We start from the raw sequence: 20,117 nt of genomic DNA on the forward strand, positions 1-20,117 counted from the left end.
AGGGAAGCTTGCTTTTATCCCTCGCAGCAAATGAAAACATTTTAAATTATTTTTAAGGAAAAAATCCTAATTCTTCAGCCTTTAAAACCTTTAAAAAACTGAAGAATTGTACATACATCACACATCAAATTAAAAAGAAAAGTTGTAGGTTTAAAAATTGACGGAGTGAGCATGAAACAATATTTTTAATTAAATTCTGCCTATCAAAGTCTTGTCACTTTATGTCAACTCAGTCAGATTTCTTTCGTAAACTTCATTAAATCAGGCAAGAGCACGATCAGCTGTATCACTGAGGACCCCTTTTATTTCCCTGGCTGTGCTAAATGCTGTTTTTGGAGGGAAAATACTCGCTCTTTTGTCAACTCTGTCAGATTCTGTGTCTGACGGAGGTGACAAATCCTTATAATTTCATAATGTGCAAAAATATTTTATTTGTAAACTTATTATAGAATTAAAATGTTATTTCAGGGTGTAAATGTACATAATTACCATTAATTCTAGCAGTGGTTCCCAAACATTTTCTGCATGGCTCTTTTTCATCAAGCTTGGCTTCCTTCTGTCTGAGGCTGATATTTTGAGACACACTGTGGTCATTATTACTGTTACCCCGGGACAGATATGCTTCATCATGTTTTCTTCTTTTTGTTTTTCAGTAGTTGAAGTCGCTCATGTTTAGGCCTGTCGCGATAACGAATTTTCCTGTGCGATAAATATTCTCAGAAATTATTGCGATAAGCGATAACATTGCGCAAAGCTGTCATGTGTTGTCATTTTAAGATAATTTTCAACTAATATAATGACAATGCCATAATAATGCAAGTACACCCTTTCAAAGATCAATAAACCTTCATTTCTGAAGCCAGACTAACTTTTTTTTACGAGGAGCACAGCAAGCAGAAAATTTAGGGGCGCACACTGAAATCACCTTGCAAAGCAAATATTCACATTTTTTCTGTGTGCTGATTCCATTTAAATTGCGATTTTTGATACTGCCGATTTCTGTGATTTTTTTTTTTTTTCAATAAGGGATCATGTGAAATAGTTGAAAACTCTGTGTACAGACGATGAGGAGCCATTTTTCCCATTAAAAAATGCACGTGTGAGTCAGTTTTTAAGATTTATTCAGCAGCAGTATCTCTGAACCAGCTGTTTCAGCTGGCCTGGACGTAAAAGAGAAATAGAAAAAATATATACTTTTCTGAATTTTATTCTTTCTTTCAACATCAACAAATTGAATAAAAAAATCTAACTTCCTCAAGTAAACTGCTACATTTACCTGCGACATGCTCTGGTGAGGCTGCTCCTCTGAGCGGTGACCATGTCCCCAGCTGTAGAGAAGACACTTGTCCCTGGTACACATAAGTACCGCTTGGCTAGTTGAGCCAGGAGAGGTACTCACGATGATCTTTCCACCACTCTAACGGACTTTCAGACAGCGGTAAAGGAGCAGCTCTGTTGTACTCCTTCACCTCCTCTGCAGCACTGACTTCTCTGGAAGTGCTGATACCTGCCTGCTGGTTTCCCCAAAAGTGTTCCCAAGTAATTCGTCTAGTGCACAGGAAGCTCTTCTTTTTGCAGATGGGCGCCCTGGAAATCCCCATCTTCTCCTTTTACTCTGACCCTCTTCTGCAGCAGCTGCACGATCACCAGGTTCCTCCTGGTTCAGCCTCTACTTCCTACAAGAAATAAAACAGTGGAACAAATAATTAAGGCACTATATAAATGTCTGTTTTTTCTTTGACAGCACTCTACTTATTGGATCATTAAATTGCAATACATCATGACAATATTAGCAAAGTGTTCTACACACATTATTATTCATAATCATAATGTAAACATTTTAAATGCATATACCTCCAGAACGTTCCATTTAAACACACACAGAAAACCCTGTAGTACTACACTGTGAATGAAATACTTCTAGAGCATGTCTCTAATGATTTATTTACCTGACAATGCTCCACGGTGGCTGCAGCGTCAGCGACCATTCTTATAAATGTTTCTTGTTTCTCCTCCTCTGTCAGGAAGGCAGCACTTTAAACTTTGGATCTAGTGCTGACGCTAGATTAAGTTTGGCCGTTTCCACCTCCGACGTGTGCCTCTTACTTAAGTCTTTGTGAACGACTTCTTTCAGGTCTCTAACAAACGGAGGATCTTGCAGGAGTTGTGCATGAAGTGGGGCTGTGACAGAGACTGTCGGGTTGTTCTCACCAGAACTTGTAGCCACTGTGACGGGCTTCAGCATTAGAAATGTCCGACTCTGAAGGTGCTGATCTCTTTCTCTTTTTTTCCTCGCATCGAGGGAAAGAGCAGCTGTGACTGCTGGCTGCTGTTGGAGGAAACGCTCGACCACCTGGTTGATAGGTCAGGTATCAGTTTGTGCGCGGGGAGCTCCAGCAACTTCTGTTTTTGCTCCAAAACATGAAGTGCGATGGCCCTTCTATGGAAAAATCCAGCCACACGCCGTACTCGTCCCAGTAATCTTGCTACAGCCGGCAGCACGCTGAGAGGCCAGGTTGAGTGTGTGCACGTAGCACGGGAATGTGGAGAAAGCCGGCTAACTGTGCAGCGACAACCATATTAGATGCATTATATGAGGCACTGCTGTTTCAGAAATACCTTCTGGAAGGTATCACGTACCTCGGCTCTAGTGTGTGTAGCATGTTCCTTTAAGGCCGCAGGTCTTTGCAAATAAAGTCAGGGATTGATTTAGTTATGCGTTTTGCTTTTTCAGAGCTGCTGGGTAGTTTGTACAGTGCTGCTTCGAGTGTCTGCAGGTTGCTGCTGCTGTTCGTTTGGCTGCTAGCTCTGCATTTACCTCAGGGTGGTGTCTTGCTAAGGCTGGGTTTACACCAGAAGACTTTAAAAAGATTTGTACAAGACTCTGAAAGACTACCAGCTCACATCTAAAGACCAATGTTTAGAGTTTTAAGTCTCAGACTGAGATTTGACAAAGACTGTGAATCTATAGGGTCACAAATTACAAGACTGCAACTAGATTCTTTTAGCATTTTTGTGACATGTTGGACAGTTGATATGGAACAGGGCTGATCTGCACACAGTAAAGCAAACAAGGGGAGAGTTTCCCTCCAGGAGGGAATTACACATCATCATTATTAAGTGTGGCTCTTCATCTCCACCAGGTGTTACACCGACTCATCAGAATCTGGAGGATGAACGAGTTTTTATTCTCTTATTTGTTAGATCATTATACTGTAACACATAAATGATCCACAGCAGACGTTTACTTCTAATAACATCCGCTCCTCTTTCTGGACGCTCCACCGACGACGTTTCATCACCGCTTCTTGTCCCCCCCCCCCCCACCGTCCTTTTTTGCCAGTGGTCTGAATGTCGGGATTCCTGTTTCTGCTTTTTAGAGCTCATCTATTGGTTGTTGATCGTGTTTCGTCACTGCAACTTGCGATAATATCTAACATGTTAGAAATTGTCGCAGATCCAAGGCTGGAGAAAGATTGACGTTAAACAGCCAGATTACCAGCTCACACCTAACGATGGAGATGACGGGAGCGCTGTGACTCCAGCAAAACTCCTAAGATTTCCTAAAGACGTCCGTTTTTAGTCTGCAACCGTGAAAACCGTTCGGTGTGAGCCCAGCATAAGTAAGCAGGAACGTTGGTCGTGTTTCCGCTTTACAGTGTCTACAAATAGCTTTCGACATGTCCAGCTCTGCTTTTCCCTTCAAAGCAAAAAATCCAAAATGTGTCCATACTTTTCATTTAAAATGAGAAGGTGGAGGTTTCATCTCCGTGCATTTTTGCAAGTTCTCTGCCATTATCCGCCTTCTTAAGTTTTTTCCCACAAATGGATGTAACGTCACGTGATGGCCGTAAGAAAAACATGTCGCCCTCTGCTGGAGAAAAGTGGTAACCCTTTCCCACCCGGCTTATAAACATAGGGTGAATCCCATTTCACCCCTTGGCCCTTCCCCTTCGTTTTGCGCGTTCACGTGTAGGGGTGGGGGTGTCCCAATTCCTTTTAGGACAGAGGGGTAGGGGTGAGGGGTAGGGCTATATACCCCTTCAAACGAAGATTTTTCAGAGGCCCACTTGAAATGGAGGGGTATGAAAAATTTCCTGTTCTATATGAGAAAGCAAGTGTTTCTACGCACATCACACTTTCTTGAGGTGCAGGGCAACACACACTCGCACTAAAAAAAAAAAAAAGCCACAGAGAAAAAAAGAGTATACCAGCACACACAATTAATTTTAATGGCATGCAAAATTCGTACATTACGTCCCACATATGCCTGTCGATAAGCAATAAGTCAATTAATTGCACTGTAACGAAAAAATGAGCGCAACAAGTTTGCCGCCGCGATAGTTTTCATTACCCCCCCCCCATCTTACTGCACCATAGACTGTGTATGACAACAGGTTTCACTATGCAGTATCTCGACTCAACGCTCTTGCGGAGTGATCTCTCTCATGTCATGTTTGACAGCAGCATGTAGCAGCACGAGACCGTGGTGAACCACTAACCCAAGAGTACCCAACTGCAGTTAAGATGGCGGACGACGGCGCCGCCATTTCTCAGCTCTATCCCGGAAGTGACGCAATCTCGGCGCCGGAAGTTGTTATTCTTCAGCAAAAATAGGCGCCGCTTCGGCCCGTTGCTAGGATACGATGAACGCGTCCGCCATATTGATCATGGCAAGAGAACAGTGGAAGAATGTGGCATTAAAACAGGACTATGTTTTTTTTATTTTGCAGCTGACTGGGTTTGTTGTATTCCTTTTCATTGTCAAATATATGCTGGATGAAATTAAACAGTTGCTACATAATTGCTCAATAATAACCACAGACAGATGTTCAACGGTGTTTGTTTAGAGTAAGTTGATTATATAATGAATGGAGAGAATATCAAAAGTGTCAGTCAAAAGTAGATGTCGTTGTCCATTTAATACTAAATATAATTATTATTCAGCCTATTATTATCATTATCATTATATTTCTCAGATTTAAAAGGCCTGCTTAAATTAAGGAGCAAACACACTTTTCATACACCATCACACCCATAAGAGAATGTAAGTAATCTTAAATCAAACACGAAACAGTTATAGTTGACTGTTATTATACATACTTTTGAAATACTTCAAAACTGACAGTTAATGAACACATGTACTTTTATTGATCAAAAATGTGCTCATTCAAATATTAAAACATTCCACTATTTACATTATATAAATAAAATAAACATACAAATGAAGGATATTTGGCTTATGTATGATGTCAGAATGTATCTATTTTGCGCTATAATCTTTATTGATAAACTTATGTTTTTAATTGCACAACATCCTGCACTTCATTAAGATTATTAACCACCAAAAATTCCAAAAACGTCTGTACCATGAATGGATCAGAAAATATTCTGTCAATGAGAGCTTGTATGTGAACAGTCCTGTTTAGACACCATCAGACTAGGCTACACCGAACCCATGACACTAATTATGTTGCATATACCCACCACTGTTGTTAACTGTTCTTTCTATAAATTCTTTTTGAAGTAATTACCATTTCATGATTGTAATTAAATGTCTTACATTCATGACCTCATTGTTTTGTGAACTGTGGGCATTTTGTGTCAATTTCACCAGAAAGTTGACTATTCCTAACTTAGTACTGAATAGTATGTGCATTTATATGAGACATGGTATCCAGGTAACCACTGCATTTTCATACTGTTAGCATTTTATTACTATAATCCAGTTAAATACAACATGACTACATATCACTCCTTAGGGCTTTTATCAACTCACCTCCAAGCAAGTCAACAACTTCCAGGACTGATTACAGTTTGCATATCATATTGTTCTTGGTGTTAAAGACTTGCTTCAGAGCCCACTCTCACCTGGACAGCATTCAGGCAGCACTTTGAAGACCATGTTTTTCTATTTTCTCAAGTGCTTTTGATAAAATTCAGCTGCTCTGTTGTAAGAAGCTCCATAAATTCCAGGAAGATACCTCCCTGGAATCCCTGCTCCAAAACAGCTGACTCAAAATAATGAGTCATTGGACAGAACTCATAAGCTGATGGACTCATTTAATTTAAATCTGGTGTGTTGCCGTAGGGAGACATTGAAAACCCACAAGCCCGTGTCCCTTGTGGGCCCAAACTGAGTAGTCTAGAAAAAAAGGACTGAAATTTACGTCTTAAGGAAGCTAAAATCATCCAGTGTCTGATTGTTTTATGTCTTCTGTAAGTCTGTTGTAGAAAGTGCAACCTGCTTTCCAGCATCTGCTGGGGCAGCAGAACCTGAGCCCTAAAGAAAGTGATCAAACCGATTAGTTCTTGAGCTAAGGGAGATGTGACTGTCCAGAGGCAAATATCGTATAAGCTGCTGGACATAAAGGACCACTGCACACCCTCTACACAACACTGAGGAAATAGTATGTTCAATCAATCTTCCTTCTGTAGGCAGAAAAGTATAAGAGATCATTACAGCCAGTAGCCATCATCCTCTGGATTAAGTAATTCATCATCATAATTGTTTTCTTAATAAAACAACACTGTCACAACACTGAAATGACTTTTTGGGATTAATCAAGTATTTTGCTGACACCATCACACTGGTAACATTAAGAAATTGACTTAAAAGTTCTCATATTTGCAATTAACTTTATTAAATCTTTTAAGAATAAAGACAAAAGGTAGAAGCTTTAACAAAAATGATGAGCAAATAAAAAAAAAAAAGAATATTCCAAAATTAGGAGTCAAAAACAAAAAATGAATAAACAAAATGGAGGTTTACACTTAAAAAAGTCTCCCTCTAGCCATTAATAACTCAGCTAGTAGCCGGGTCAGTCCTTCGTCGTCCAGGATGCTGATCAGGATCTGAAAAACAGTTAAATGATCCAGTCGTACCTTGTGGTGCTCTAAAGAATTCACTTCTTTGTTTTTTTTCTTACAAGTTTCAAATGAATAAAATACTGATCAAACTCAACCAATAATTTACTCTCATTTCCCAAACCAGCAAAACTGACCATATTACCTCTGGGAGCATGACATCAAACACCAAGTCTAGAAGCTTGATCTCTCCTTTCCTTATCCTGGTTCCTAGACCCATGACCTCCTCTATCACCCTCAGAAGCTCAAAGATCTGTTGGAAAAAGTGCAAAAGAAAAAAATCCATCTTTAAATACAGTATAAGTGTGTGCTCCAAGAGCCAAGGAAATTCATTTTAAAATCCTCAATGGAATTTATCCTTCATGTGATTTTCTTTATAGCCGTTTTGGCTTTGACTGTAATAATTGTATTCTGTTTCAATCATATTGAAACCACAGATCACATGTTCTATGAATGTATCTTCACCAGTGCCTTTTGGGCAGACTTATTTCATTGGTTATCTAAATTTCTGCCTGTTCCTGTTCTAAAAAGAGAAAATGTTTTATTTGGTTTTATGGTTAAAAATAACTGTCACAATATGTTGATCAACTCCATAGTAATATTTGGAAAGTTTTTCATACACAAGAATAGGTTTATGAAATCCATACCCACATTCTTTGCTTTTCACAAAGAGTTAAACCAATATTTCTATTCTCTAAGTCACATGAAAGGAAAGAATGCTGTGAACCTCTACACAACATTAGAAGCTCTACGTATATTTAAAAATCCCTAGCCCCCCCTTTTGTTGTTTTTTCTTTTTATGTATTTATTTTTTCTTTTCTTTTTAAATCTTTCTCTATCTCTTGTATTTGCGCATCCCTTATGCATCTGTTGCATTTGTATTTGACGTTGTCTGCCAGCATGTTGAACATTTATTCTGTTCTGATTGTATTCAACACACTTTGAAATAAAGTAAAAAAAAAAAACACTCGCTTTAGCAAAGCTAACGTTAGCCCACATCGTTGCATAAATCTCAAAGATGGACTTGGTGGAGAAACAGCAGCTAATGACCTCTAAAGATTTTATATATTGTATTTGTGGATAGCAAAAAGTGCATATTAGAGACGATACCACCTGTTAGATAGATGATAATTAAAATACTCTTTTACGTACGCTCTTTCTCCGTCACGTCTTACTGCCAGTAGAAGAAGAACTTCGTCGGGGTCTGGATGCAAGTGCGTGTTGATTCCCCACGAAGAAGAAAACATTCCGGTGTCTAGATTACGTCACTTCCGGGACCGAGCTACGTCACTTCCGGGATTGAGCTACGTCACTTCCGGGATTGAGCTGAGAAATGGCGGCACCGTCGTCCGCCATCTTAACTGCAGTTGGGTGCCTCTCCACTAACCTGTGCGAGCTGGTACGCTGCGTTTGTTTACAGGGCTACTCTCACGCATCGGCCGTTAGACTCGTGCATTTGAGTGGCTTCTTACGCTCTCACGCTAAACCTCTGATTTCTCACGCTGGAATACACTTTAAGAGCAATGCCGGCTAATGGAGAGGTTCTAGAGGATTCCCAGTGGGCCGCATTACTTTTGTGCCGGTGTCCCGGCGTATATGTCAAAAAGACGTCGCGTTGCAGCAGCGGTTCGCTCACTTTCAGCTTCACAAACAGCAACGATGCACAATATAGTTTTTCCTAGTTTTTTTAAATACAGCCGGCAGTTTTGCTGGTTTTTCCTGTTTGAGCCCCATGTTTAATATTTTTTAATATATTTATTGTTTTTTTTTTTATTTAGTTTCTTCCAGTTCCTGTGTAAAATGTTCTTTAGTGACTACTGATGACGTATGTGACTGTTGAAGGGGTGTCCCAATTCGTAGGGGTGGACTTTTCAGCCCTACCCCTTCTAGCTCCATTTTAAGGGGTAGGGCCAAGGGGTGAAATGGGATTGGGCCATAGACTAAAATGAAGCATTTAAATGTGGAGGAAACTCAGTTTTTGAACAAAAAAAAATTTGATTTAAAAACTGTTAAACATAAAAATGCGACCAACCCCTACTAATTCGCATAATCAGCCTGATACATATATTTGTGATGGATGCTGTCATAAACAGGGATGTCGTGGGAAAGACAATGATTGATAAAAAGACAACCTAAAAATGTTTAGAACAGCAAATGATGTCATGGTCACGTGACCTGGCGACGAAGATGGCTGCTTAGAACTCTAGCAAGAACGCCACTTGTGGAATTATCCTAATTCATCTGTCTACCAAGCTCTGTTCTTGATAACCTCCATCGGGTTAAGCTTGGAAGAACAGATATGCCAAGAAGCTCGAAAAACTCCAAGAATAAAGACCAAGAGAAGCACAGTAAAACAAATAAGCGTGCTACTACACACCTGGCCGAGATGTCCAATCAGGAAGAGAGTGATTTTTCTGGATCGGAACAAACGACAAAGGTAAAAGAAAAGAGCATTACCAATAAAAATCTATTCGACATGCTTCAGAAAATGTCTGTGGACATGGAGGATTTAAAGGCAATTAAGAAGACCACGGCGTCAATGGAAGAGAAACTATCTGGTCTAGTGAACCGAATTATTGAAGTTGAGACCAGGGTAAGCGGAATTGAAGATACGCTTGCCAAACAGAGACAAAATCCTGCGGTCACTAAAGACGAATGGCGTTTTCTACAAGATAAAATTGCCTCACTGGAAGATAGATCTAGACGTAATAATTTGAGATTTGTGGGCTTCAGTGAAGGACTCGAGCAAAAGGATACAGTCGGCTTCCTGAAGCGATTTATAACAACTGCGCTGGGTCTCGCTGCTACAACACAAGAGGGATTTGAGATTGAGAGGGCGCACCGAATCCAAGCAAGGAGACCTGTTCCCAGCGAGAAACCGAGGACCATCATTGCTGCCTTCTTACGGTACGAGGACAGCCAAACAATCTTGCGGACCGCGAGGGAGAAACAACGGATCGCTTGGGAAGGGAAGCAAATAATGATTTTCCCTGATTACTCACGAGAAACCCAGGAAAAACGTGACGCTTTTAGGCAATCTAAGAGATCTCTGGATGAGCTTGGAATAAAGTTTCGCCTGCTTTATCCAGCCATGCTGACAATCTACGTGGGAGATGGGCCACCTCAAACCTTTAAGGATCCGCAGCGGGCGATGGACTTTATCCAGAGGTTGTGACCTTCCCATCGACAGCTACAAGCAGCCTAAGGGAACATCAGGATGTGCTTAAAATACGCTGCTTTAAGGCAGGTAAATTCATTGCCATGAAGAGTGTGATATTTAAATCCCGAGTTAATTAGGAGAACTACTATAAACTAGATTTTGTAAATGCATTTAGATTATCTTCCCTAAATGAAGAGTACGGTGGACAGCTATGGTTCTCATGAGTGGTGTATAATCAGAGGGGGAAGCCACTTGGCGTTAGGGTTATGGACAGTGATTTTGGGAATATTGGTCATGTGGGATGTTCATGGGAACATAACATGTGATATTAATAATATCGTTTGGATAACTCTAAATATTCCCGTTATTTGTTTTCATTTTTCTTTTAGTTTTGGTAGGATGTATGAGAAGGTGTGTGGGTGCGAGTGGAAATATATATGTTACGATCATACTTTCTGGTTGTCTGCTCCATATGCAATTTTGATATTTGTTACTTGCCGTCAGGTCAGTGTTCTGCAATGCCATACAAATTTATTTACCAACAATATCTTAGATGGATAAAGGGGTCAAATGGTAATCTCTAATCAAAATAAATTAAACCTGTCTACCTGGAATGTTAAAGGACTTGGAAATGTGATTAAAAGAAAGAAAATACTCACCTTTCTGAAATCTAAACATTATGACATTGTATTCCTGCAGGAGACTCATTTAAAAAATGAGGAGGCTGACCATCTCTGTAAAGACTGGGTGGGACAATCGTATTCTAGTGAAGGATCTAAGAACAGTAGAGGGGTAATAACATTAATAAATAAGCATCTTCAGTTTAGACTTATTAAAAAGATTACAGATGAAGACGGAAGAATTCTTATTACCTTGGCAGAAATACGGGGACAGGACTTAATGCTAATAAATATCTATGCACCTAACGGAGACAACCCAAATTTTTTCATTAAACTTAAAAGAATGATACAAGACGTAGGAGACTTCCCCATCATTATGGCAGGGGATCTAAATGTTACAATGGATAATGTATTAGATAGGAGTGGAATGACATATAATCGGTTAACAAGATCAAGTCAAGTTGTTAAAGATTTATGTTCTACTTTAGCACTAACCGATATATGGAGGCTCTTGAACCCTAGTAAACGGGACTATACCTTCTTTTCAATGGTGCATAAGGTCTATTCCAGAATTGATTTGTATTTGATTTCTAAATCATTGGTCTCGTCCATAATTACATGTAAGATTGGTAATATTATAATCTCCGATCATGCAAATGTAACACTAGAAATTTTCACTCAGGATAACTATTGTGGGAGAAATAGATGGAGATTTAACAACTCCCTTCTTCAAGACCAAGATTTTAAAGAAAAATTGAGGTCAGAAATAATATTTTATAAAGAAGTTAATATCCCAACAGCGCCCTCTCTTGGAATAGCTTGGGATGCAATGAAGGCTTATCTCAGAGGAATTATCATTCAGTATGCTTCTCATAAAAAGAAACAAAATAACAGTCTTATATTAAACTTAGAAAAGACAATAGAAAAAGAAGAGCAAATATTAAAGAAAACAATGTCTTTTTCTGGATTAAAAAAATTAACTAAACTTAAAATGGAATATAATGAGATGGTAACAAAAAAGATAGAATTTCTGTTACACAGAGCTAGACAAAAACATTTTGAATCAGGAGAAAAAGCAGGAAAGTTATTAAGTAATTATATTAAGCAAAAGCAATCAAACACAACAATTACAGCAATAAACACAGATGAAGGGAGTTTAGTGACAGGATTAACAGAAATTAATCAAGTATTTACAGAATACTATAAGGACTTATACAGCTCAGAATGTTGCACAACTGATGAAGAAATTGAAGCATTTCTGCAAGACCTGGACTTACCCATGCTTGATGATAAATATAAAGAGGCCCTAAACTGTCCGATTACTATAAAGGAAATACAAAAAACAATCCAAGACCTTCCACTTGGGAAAAGTCCAGGACCAGATGGATTTACAGCCGAATTTTTTAAATGTTACTCTGCAGAGTTATCACCATTCTTATGTGACTTGTTTACAGAGATGTATAAAGAGGGAAATCTAGCACCATCTTTTGAGCAAGCAATTGTGACACTGATACTCAAACCAGGTAAGGTATCAACAGAATGTAAAAATTATCGTCCCATAAGTCTGATCCAAACTGACTGTAAGATTCTCTCAAAAATTTTGGCAGGAAGAATTGATAAAGTTATGGACAGTCTTATACATAATGATCAGGTAGGTTTCATTGGAAAACGTAATTCCTCTGACAATATTAGAAGATTGATAAATATTATGTGGGCTGTGCGTGACCTAAATATACCAGCAGCTGCCATCTCGCTCGATGCAGAAAAAGCTTTCGATCGTGTCGAGTGGCAATATATGTTTCGGGTTCTCAGTATGTTTGGTTTTGGAAAAGGCTTTATTAGATGGGTTAAGATATTATACAAAAATCCGGTAGCAGCAGTACAAACAAATGGAATGACTTCATCTTTCTTTAGTCTTGGAAGAGGGACTAGACAGGGATCAAGCTTGTCTCCAGCCTTGTTCAATCTGGCATTGGAGCCCTTAGCCCAGGCGATCCGCAAGAGTTCTTCATTCCCAGGTATAAAAATTGGCAACACAGCACACAAATTGATATTATATGCAGACGACATTTTGTGCTTTGTCACTAACCCAACTACAGCTATACCTGCGCTCCTGGATATTATTAATACTTTCTCCAAGCTCTCAGGTTATAAAGTCAACTGGAATAAATCTGAGGCACTACCTCTCACTCCATTTTGTCCTAGATCATTATTTCAACCCGCACAGTTTCGGTGGCCAGAGGAAGGTATTAAATATTTAGGAATCATGTTCCCTCCTAAGCTAGAGGAAATCATGGAATGTAACCTGGACCCTCTGATGAAAGAATTTACTCTGGATGTCGACAGATGGTCAATACTTAACTTGTCTCTATGGGGAAAAGTGAATGTTTTGAAAATGTCATGTATCCCTAAATTTAATTATCTTTTTCAATCTATCCCAATGCACATACCAATTAAATACTTTAAAATGTTTGATAGAATATGTAAAAAATTTCTTTGGGGAGGAAAACGTCCACGCCTACGACTCGAAAAATTACAAGTGCCAGCTGATCGGGGTGGTATGGGCCTTCCCAAACTTATTTACTATTATTATGCATTTAACTTTAAACATTTAGTTCATTGGGCTCTACCACCAGAGAGAGCACCTCCGTGGTTAGAAATAGAAATTGAAATAAGTGGGCCTCTTAATCCCATAACGTGTATGACCACCTGTCTATCTCTGAAGCTGAGAACCCACCCAGTCTTTACTCACTTGCAGGACATATGGAAAACAATAGCTAAAATATTTAAAGAAAACGTGTACCTTAACTCAGAAGCAAGTATATGGCAAAATCCTGCTCTCCGTATTAATAAGGCACCCTTTATGTGGCAACTATGGTTAAAGTGTGGTATTACAACTTTAGGTGACTTATATAATAATGATATATTAAAATCTTTTGAAGATTTGAAACAGGAATTTCACTTACCTCAGGAATGCTTTTGGCAATATCTACAGTTAAGACATTTATTGAAATCTGTGTTCAGTCCTCCAATAACTGCACTGAATGAATCTTCGCTAATTAAAGATTTACTTAAAATGGGACAAATAAATCATTCGGTCTCCAAATATTATTCTAAACTTATTCAACAGAACTGTATATTGCCAACAATACTAAAGAAAATCTGGGAGAAAGACCTAAAGATGTCATTTACTGAATCAGAATGGAATAAAATTGGACAAAACTTTAGAAAACTGTCGAGAGATGTTAGGGTTAGACTGATACAGTTCAAAATTGTTAATCGCTACTATTGGACACCGATGAGACTATACAGATTGGGCCTTAAGAATACTCCAAATTGCTGGAAATGTCACAGTTCAGATGGTACTATGTTCCATGCATTATGGCAATGTCCTAAAATTCTAGAATATTGGAATAGAATTCACTCCTCTATTGAGAAAATAACAGGTGACAATTTTGAGCTTTCCCCTAGGTTGTATATACTCGGGGATCCAGCCATAGTAGAAAACTGCCAAAATATACAGTTCATTCAAACAGCAATAATGATAGGTAGACAGGTCTTGTTAAGGGAGTGGAAGAACCCCAGAACACCACCCTACAATGACTGGTTTTGTGAATTAGGAAGGGTTGCTTCATATGAACAACTCTTCTATAAGATGAATGATCGATGGAATGACTATGAGGAAAAATGGAGGATATATTATAGTTATATCAGCCAATAACAGAAATCATCAAGAATTATTTTTTATTTATTTATTTTTTATTTATATATTTTTATTTATTTACTTTTTGAAATCGTTGGATGGGAGGATTCTTATTTTTATAATTTATTTGACCCAGTTGACAACAATGTATTGCTGTTTGGCATATTTATTTATACGGCAAATATGTGCTATGTTTTGGTATATTATATTTATTAAGATATATACAAAAATGCATTTAAATTTGTATGTGTGTGTGGGCAATATTTATGATTATATTTGTGTAGGACAACCAGATATATCAATGTATGTTTGAATTGGGGTGTGTGGTAAGGGAGTAAGTGGTTATAGATGAAGTACAGTATATGTTGTGGGTATGATGGGTGTATGGAGTGGGTGGGCTTGAGTCTGCATGTATAGATGGATGCATATATATATGCCACAAAATTGTTTTGGTGTTGGTTGTTTTGTTTGTGTTTGTGTTTCTTTTTTTCGAAAAGGAATAAAAAATTTTGAATCGTAAAAAAGAACAGCAAATGAATAAATAAAATAAATCTTTTTTATTTATTTATTTATTTAGGAGTCTGGAACAAGTCACAACACTTAACTTTTTAAATATTTCCTCTACACTCTTCATTAACAGACGTTACTGTGACGGTAAGCCAGCAGGATCCTCCAGCAGCAGCTTTTAGTTTCATTTCCTGCCTGGTCATGAAACAGAGGTGAACGTCGTCTGAATGCAGCTGCTGCTGCTGCGAGAAGACCAAGTTTGTTTGGTTATTTTAAATAACAAATTGCAACGCTGCAGCGTCGCCGCCATGCTGCTCCTGCTACTCAAATGCGTGAGAGTTGGCAGCCCTGTAAAACAAATGCGGCGTACCGGCTATGCTTCACCACGGTGTCCTGCTGCAACATGCTGCTGTCAAGAATGTCACGAGAGAGATCCCTCCACAAGAAACCAGAGTGTTCAGTCACAACACACACAGTCACAACTCTGTGTATGACAACAGGTTTCACAACAGTCTATGGTAAAGTCAGACAGAAAGAAAACACACACACAAAAAAAGCTAAAATTATTGCGGCTGGCAAACTCACCACGCTCATTTTTTTCCTACCGTGAAATTAATTGACTTATTGCTTATCACGACAGGCGTACTCATGTTGATTCATCATCATTGGTTCTTTAACAAATTTGGGGTGAGATGAATACATGGAGGGAGGAAGGCCTGTCTTCATCTGTGTTAGTTTGTCATTATGTTTCATTACATACCATTTAAATAGAAGCATTTAGTTCATCTTTTGTAACGTTAATGTAACGTTAATGTGTTTATAATGTGAAAATAAATTGGTTCATTGATCAGAAATACAAACACACTTTGTCAACTTCATCAGTTTTTTTTGTCAATTCTGTCAGCTGTTTTTCAGGAGTCCGATGTTTTATTTTTTTAAAACAATGTTTTTACTTTTTTTGAGTTTGTTTTGAGCCCGCCCCATGAGCCCGCCCCATGAGCCGCCCCATGAGCCCGCCCCATGAGCCGCCCCATGAGCCAGCCCCATGAGCCGCCCCATGAGCCAGCCCCATGAGCCCGCCCCATGAGCCCGCCCCATGAGCCCGCCCCATGAGCCGCCCCATGAGCCAGCCCCATGAGCCAGCCCCATGAGCCCGCCCCATGAGCCAGCCCGATGAGCCCGCCCCATGAGCCAGCCCCATGAGCCAGCCCCATGAGCCCGCCCCATGAGCCCGCCCCATGAGCCCGCCCGATGAGCCCGCCCCATGAGCCCGCCCCATGAGCCCGCCCCATGAGCCCGCCCCATGAGCCAGCCCCATGAGCCCGCCCCATGAGCCCGCCCCATGAGCCAGCCCCATGAGCCCGCCCCATGAGCCCGCCCCATGAGCCAGCCCCATGAGCCCGCCCCATGAGCCCGCCCCATGAGCCAGCCCCATGAGCCGCCCCATGAGCCCGCCCCATGAGCCCGCCCCATGAGCCGCCCCATGAGCCAGCCCCATGAGCCCGCCCCATGAGCCGCCCCATGAGCCGCCCCATGAGCCAGCCCCATGAGCCCGCCCCATGAGCCAGCCCGATGAGCCCGCCCCATGAGCCAGCCCGATGAGCCCGCCCCATGAGCCAGCCCGATGAGCCCCCCCCATGAGCCCGCCCCATGAGCCCGCCCCATGAGCCCGCCCCATGAGCCAGCCCCATGAGCCCACCCCATGAGCCAGCCCGATGAGCCCGCCCCATGAGCCCGCCCCATGAGCCAGCCCCATGAGCCAGCCCCATGAGCCCGCCCCATGAGCCCGCCCCATGAGCCAGCCCCATGAGCCGCCCCATGAGCCAGCCCCATGAGCCCGCCCCATGAGATCCATGATCCCGACCCATGAGACCGACCAAGCCCAGCAGCAGATGTCTGTTCTCAGCGTGAGGTAGAAGGTGCTCGTGCTCGTGTCCGTAATGCAAACATGACTGAACATGCTTCTACAAGAGAAGAGAACAGACGAGATGGTTGATAAGAGAGGAAATAAACACTCGGTGGTACAGAAGTGGTTTGGCTCAGTCCAGTTTGTCCAGTTTTCACTCCCCTCTATAGACTTCTTTTTCTTTTTTAAGCGACTAGCTCCTTTTTCTGGTTTTATTGGACTTTTGGGGACTGTAGCGTAGTTTTACTTTTCTCAATGAGGACCCGGTGTTACCCAGACTTGTCCTCATGCAGCAGCTGCTGCATCAGAACAGGAGATCAGCTGTTTGATGACCAGGCTGGAAATGAAACGTACGAAGCTGCTGCTGGAGGATCCCGCGCTGGCTTACCGTCACACATTAATGTCTATTAATGAAGAGTGTGGACAATAATATTTAAAAAGTTAACAAGTGTTGACATGTTCCAGACTAATTAAAATTATAATTAAAATAACATTTTAAATTAAAATATTATTAAAAAACAAATTACACTTAATAAAATTAACTAAAAACAGAAAATATTGACTGAAGAATTTAATTTTATTTTATGTTTTGCTGATCAGATGACATCATTCGGTAACTTCTAGGACTTTTAGGACAGCCAATAGCTACTTTCCTTATTGAGGAGTTGGCAACAAAGCATCTGAAGCATTTCCTCTCAGAAGATGCTGAGTCAGAAGATGCTGAGTCAGAAGATGCTGAGTCAGAAGATGCTGAGTCAGAAGATGAAGCATCAGTTGCTGCTCACTTTTTTTTCTGTTTATTGTAGAAGTTCTGAATACTTTTATTTTTAAGCCTAGTTGAAGCACTGTTGTTAAAGTCTTTAAAAATAATATAATAAGCCTGTGTTGTAGTTTAAAGTTAAAGATATTAATATTGAGAAAGGTAAAAGTTTTATTTGACCTTTGATGGTGAGTTCAAATTTTTTTGTCTGAAGGCTAATTTAGCCTTACTAAATACAAATAAAAGGTGAACGTTCATTTATTGTACAGTTTTTATTTATAAAATGTTATACTGGAGGACTTTCATAGACCTGGCAAAATAATTTTTAGTTTTACAGCATCTGTTGTGGCATTTTTGGCAGTTTTTTGAGGCTTTTATATTGTTTATATCGACATCGGAATTATATTGTATCGACCAAATTTAAGAAATATATCGTGGCCGTATCGTCAAGCCCTAGCTTCTGTAGTGACACCATCATGGGAAGTCCTGATCCAAACGGACCATTGATGTTCTGAACTTACCGGTAGGGACGTTCCAGCGTTTGACGGCGATTCTTCTGCCGCGTTAATTTACAGGATGAATTTCCAACTCTTGATTTTACTTGTTTCCTCCTTACTTAACCCCGCCTGTAAACTACGTTGCATCCGAAGCAGGATCCTCCTGCTATTGGCTGAACATGAGTTAGATCGTATGCTTATTTATTTTAGGTGTATGACCCTCCTACATGCTGCCTGATGGCAGCTCCGCTTCGTTAATATACTTTTTTCTTTAGGACAATCTGTCCAAGTCATATTTTATTCTATTAAATGCCGTTAAAAGGCCTCATTAGTAAAACAAAGAACCGTGGCCTCCACTGTATTAGTCCACCTCAGTAGATAACAATAGAAACCATCAGCACACGTTCATGTGTCTTTGCATGTCTCCCCCATACCTGTTAGTATAAAGTGCAATTTAAAACACTAGTAAAACCGCTTTTAAATAAGCAAAGATATCTTCACTGAATTAAAGTACTTTAATAATAAATAATTATACACGTGTTCACACTGATAACGTTCACGCCTGCAACAGGAAGCGGTTCTACTACAAATCATGGTTTCAATGTGAAACGCAGTCACGAAGAGGCTGAAACAGCCATACAGAAACTTTTTATTAAAACATTTCTCTCTTGCCACCTCCTCTTCTCCACAGCAGCGTCCTGGCCCGCAGGTGGTAAATGCCTCAGTGCCACTGCTGGCTCGGTGGTTCGATGCCACAGTGACCTACGGTGAACACAGAATGACAGGTTATATAAAAGCAAACATTATTATGTACTTTATGGGTTCTTTGCGGACGCTTATCTAAAGTGATGTACAATCAGCTACAGCTTAGTCAGCGTTACCATGGAAACGGGCCAGTTCTCTAACCAGCGGTGTTTTCTAATCAGTTTTCAGATTAAGGACCATTTAGTTTACACCAGAGACCCCGCAGTGCTTAATCTGGAGGTTCAACAATCATGAATAAACATACGGAACCTATAGCATTAATCATTTTTAACTCTTATAGCCCATCTACATCCGTGAAAACCGGTTTAAACTAACATTTACGTGTTTTAACTAAATTAGCGATCTCTACTTTACTCATTCCCAGAATCCAACCGCAGTCTTCAACAAATGATCAGATCCATAACTGTCGTCAGGGATAGAAGAGATCGGTAGCATGCTGCCGTTTATATTAGAATAATTATAGAATAACTTAATATATCTATACTAAACAGCCTCCGCCTGCATCGGTACCGCTGAGTTGGTGGCCGCCATTATTCAGCTCTAAAAAACTGGTTGAAAGTCCCTCCCCTTCCGCTACGTCAGCAAGATGGCGTCCGTTTAGTGCGTGTAGTGTCCATCGCTTCGCACTAGATTTTTGGCCGAGTTTAGGGCAGCATCCGGGTACTTTCAGTGCACCGAGTTTTTACTGAAATTTCTGTGTCAGTGAACTAAGCACCTAAATGTAGTGCTGGAAGTATAGAAGTGCGCGGTTTGGGACACACCCCTAGTTTGTTTTCTAGAGGACCCAGATGCAGGAATTCCCATGTTAACCAAATAGCTAGAGACGTTTGGCTTCTGTTCTGGATACAAGCTTAATTTGACTAAAAGACAAACCCGACATTCACCCCTCCGTTACAGCGGCTGTGCTACGGCCTCCGCTGCTGTTCGCGGCTGTTTTAGTCAGTGGTTTGGTTTTCCAGGAGCTCCACTAAATTTACGCACCAAGTCTATTTTTGACGCTTTATGCACCTAGAAGGCGTCAATTTCCGCAGTACAGATGGGAGCAGACAGGAAATCAGACATGGAAGCAGTTTAAAAGCTTCCGGTACTTTTTAAAAAGACATGCATATTGCAGATTTGCACTGTTGAACCATGAAAATATTACATGTTTAACCGGTGAGGAGGTCTGTGTTTTTTTCTTTTTTTCTTTTGTTTTATTTTTTTCATTATAGACGACGAGATGTTTATCCTGGAAAATCTTGACCAAAGCTACTTTCCACACTGATGCTACATGCTGGCAGCAGACTGGCTCCTTATTTATCTGGATGGGTTTTATAACATGAAGTTTTGTTT

General features: G+C 40.3%; 1 protein-coding gene across 2 annotated transcripts in view; it reads left to right on the forward strand.

Annotated features, from left to right (window-relative positions):
- The window catches only part of fbxo38 (F-box protein 38), a 79,106-nt gene that overhangs the window by 4,987 nt on the left and 54,002 nt on the right, over nt 1-20,117 (forward strand). The window lies entirely within an intron of this gene.

Source organism: Melanotaenia boesemani, chromosome 7, assembly GCF_017639745.1.
Source record: "Melanotaenia boesemani isolate fMelBoe1 chromosome 7, fMelBoe1.pri, whole genome shotgun sequence".
NCBI lineage: Eukaryota > Metazoa > Chordata > Actinopteri > Atheriniformes > Melanotaeniidae > Melanotaenia > Melanotaenia boesemani.